Genomic DNA, 4,114 nt, shown 5'->3' with positions numbered 1-4,114 from the left:
CTACTACAATATTTATAATCGAAAGATAAACGTTTCTAAACTTTTTAATAATTTGATTTTGATGAATAGATAAATAATTGTGACTTATAACCAATATTTATGTTTTATTAATCGTGAATCTATAATTATACTTGCAACCTCCTATCAATATCTTTTACGGATATCGAATAATTATGACGCATGACTTGCAACTTCATAAAGTCTTATTATCAATATTTGAATATGTATTGTAATGTGTGATTATTTGAAATGTTTTGAATTAAAAATATTTGATTTATAATACCTTATTATTTGATTTAAGATATTTGGATAATTTTTAAATTTAATCACACCAATATCATTTATTTATCAATCTATTTTAGTTAAAGCATATATGGATATGGATATTTAGGTACCCAAATGTTAAGAGTACGTGTATTAAAATTGATACTTAAAATAGTACAAGTATAAGTATGAGTATTTTTTTTTTAAATTGTGAGTATGGAGATAAATACTATAATACTACCATATCTATTATTATCTCTAACCTTGATATTTTAAGGTGAGCGGTCTTTAGGGATTGGAATAGGCTAGACCGTCCGTCAGGGGCCTATGGCCTGACCTACTTATGGTCTGGCCTGACCTGACCTATTTAATAAAAAGGCTAGGCTTAGGCCATTTTTAAAGCCTATTTATTTAAATAGGTCAGACTCAAGCTTATAAAAAAGCATATTAGGCCTGACAGGCCGACCTATATATATTTTATTATTTATTAATATTATTTATTATTATTATTATTATATTAATAATATTATTTCTTATTTTAAATTCTATCAATTAAACAATTACTCAGTAAGCATTCTATATTCAGTAGTTATTCTATATTCGGTAGCATTCCATATTTGGTAGTCATTTCATATTTGGTAGCTGTTCAATTAGTCAATCACTCAGTAGTCTTCCATATTTGTTTAAGAGGTAATAATGAGTGTATTTGTTTAAAAAAAAAATCTATTATTTGACACAAAAAATTATTTTTTAGGGTTTAAAAAATGTTTGTTTCATATTTTTTAAAAATTATTTTAAATAGGCTTCCAGGTCAGGCCAGACTTTTAAAAAGGTCAGGCCAGACCGAAAAAAAAAGCATATGATAGGCCGTAGGCCAGACTTAGACCTAAAAAATAAATCGTAGGCCAGACTCAGGTCTTTCAAAACCTGGTCTGGCCTAGCCTATTCCCACCCCTAGCGGTCTTATGTTGGAATATTTTATTATATTCCGATAACAATGTGTTATGTGAAGATTAATTATATCACTTATTATTAATTATCGGTCTTAATTGATAAATGATTAAATTAAAGAATAAAATTGGTTAGATTTTTAATAGGATAGTTTATTAAATAACGTTTTTAAATACAAATAACTTTAATTCGTTATCGTCTTATATATATAGGTTATGATTCTTATTATGCTGCGCACATCATCTCTAAAGCATAAGGGGTTTTAATTGAAAAAGAAACACAAATTAACATGTGTTCATTTTCTGTTTATCTCTATTCATACTTCATACCGTCAAAGAGACTACATCCAATATATCCCATTATTAAATAAATTAAAATGCTACACATCCTAATAAAGTTATTATGTTTGTTCTTTGACTTTTATAGTGTTTATTTGACTATTAATTTTTTGTAATATAATATATAAAAAAATATGTCTTTTTTACCTTCTATTTGAGTTCCTAAAAAATCCTATTTGAGATAACTCTTATAAGAAAAATAAATGCATAATATTTTTTTTTTGACAACAAATGCATACTGTTTTACAAACAGAACATAAGAGTTCATGACAAATTTGTCAATTCTCTCCAAAAAAAAAAACATGAAGATTTATCCAGTCCTTTGTTCCTCCATTGAGGTAATCAAAGTTGGATAAACATTAAATAGATGTGTATATATCAACTTAAGGTTTAATGAGTTTAAGTTAATCATAAAATAAAAATGAGTATTGTACATTTATCTTCTATATTTTATTCACAAATGTCAAACATACTATTAAAATCACACTTGTAATATTGTAAAACACTCCACTTTTTACTTTTGGATTCTAAGATCCCTTAGATTAGCGAAAAATATGGGGTATTGAATATTTTCATCAAATATATAATTATATTTGTATTCGTTCAAATACCATTAGAAAGACATAAATAAAAACGAAAAAATAATAGTATATACCAAAACTTGGCATCATTCTTCATAGGTATATATATTTACAAAAATCAATTATTTAATTAAATAAATAATGATCAAATTATAAATAAAACAAATTTAGAAAAAAGTAAAATCAGAAAGAAAAAAAAGTCACACCAAATTATTACTGACATACCTAAATCAGGGAATTTTGCCCCACACATCGATTTATTGCAACACATAAAATAAAATGTACAACAAAAGTTTAAGAGAGACAATAAACAAAATAAATTAAAGTGCATATTGATGAATTATTATCTACGTTCCATAAATTCAATACAAAAGTTATACCAATAAACAATTTCTCTATAGTTAAGTTAGAGATTATAACACAACTAGTGTGTAACCTGTGCATCGCACGAAAACGACATACATTTTAATAAATAAATTGTTATATTAATATATATATATATATATATATATATATATATCAATTTTCATAAATTTTATTGACATTAAATACATAAGTTGACTTAAAAAAAACAATTTATAACTAAAAAAACAAAAATCTAATCATAATCTAACTTAAAAACTACGGTCAATGTCACTAAATTTTCAACCGTGAAACGTGAAATGAAATGTCAAGTTGTGTATTGTATTTTATTTTTAGTTCATTTATTTTTTATTTTTTAATTGGCCATTAAGTTCTCAATCATCCCGTACAAAGTTCTGATGTAACATAAGTTTTATTTTTTTTCTTAAAAAAAAATCTTTTATTTTTAATTGATTTTTCTTATTTTTTAATTGGCCGTTAACTTCTCGGACGCATACAATATCTTCAAAAAACAAACTGTCACGTGTATGGTATTTTTTTTTTTAATTTTTTTAATTGGCCACTAAATTCTCAACAAATGTATCGTGATAAATGTCGTGTGATTGTAATAGAAGTTTTATGTTTTTCTTAAAAAAAAATTATTTTTAATTCATTCTTCTTATTTTTTTAATTGGTCATTAACTTCTCAACTGACGCATCATTTACAAATCGAAGTTTAATTTTAGTGCATTACTTTTGAGTCATATTGAGAGAAAATTATATCAATAAGTCTTTGAATGATAATCATAACAAGAATATTTTTAAGGTGGAGAAAACAACAACGGGCAATTTACTTTAGCTTGTTAGTTTAAAATGGTATGTAGTATTGGTTTAAAATTAAAAATAATATTTTATGTGTTAGTTTAATGGTTAGAGTTTAAATTTACAATTTTAAGATATAAAGTTCAAATTTTTTTAGACTGTATTTGGAAGAGAAAATTTTTCTTGTGAATGTATTATTTTAGGAGAATTCAAATTCTTCAAGCAAGTTATCTTATTTGAATAATAAGTTTGAAGCATTTTTAAAATGAAATGATTTCAAAGTTAAATTTAGATAATTTTAAATATCAATTAAAACTTAATAATTTCAAATTCGCTCTATAAATCATGACGTAGTCTCTATAGTTTTTGTAAGTTTACAATTTTGACGGTATATTGATCTCTATATTTTTTTAAATTAATTCATAAAAATTACAAAATAGTTCTTCAAATTTTACAAAATTTAATTTTTAATCTAAATATAATTTTTATTTTTGCCCTAAAACTTTTAAAATTTATAAAAATAACTTATATTTTAAAGAATATTTTTTTTATTCAAACAAAAAATTTAGAAATAAAAGGAATTCAATTGTAGTATTTGAACTGTTTGAAATTTTAATTTTTTTTAGAATTTCAATTACTCCATCCAAGTAATATTGCCACTTTCATTAATAAATGTTTTCCTTATCCGATTTTCTTTTTAAAATTAAAAACAGTTTAAAAAATATTCAACTCTGCTGAAAAGGTAGATGAGCGAAAATGCTCCAAGAATTAACGGCAATATGCAGATATTATATTTCGAACTCTTATTTTCCCTAC

The sequence above is a fragment of the Cicer arietinum genome, chromosome 4 (genome assembly GCF_000331145.2).
Source record: "Cicer arietinum cultivar CDC Frontier isolate Library 1 chromosome 4, Cicar.CDCFrontier_v2.0, whole genome shotgun sequence".
Classification (NCBI taxonomy): domain Eukaryota; kingdom Viridiplantae; phylum Streptophyta; class Magnoliopsida; order Fabales; family Fabaceae; genus Cicer; species Cicer arietinum.
This window is presented reverse-complemented; position numbering follows the sequence as displayed.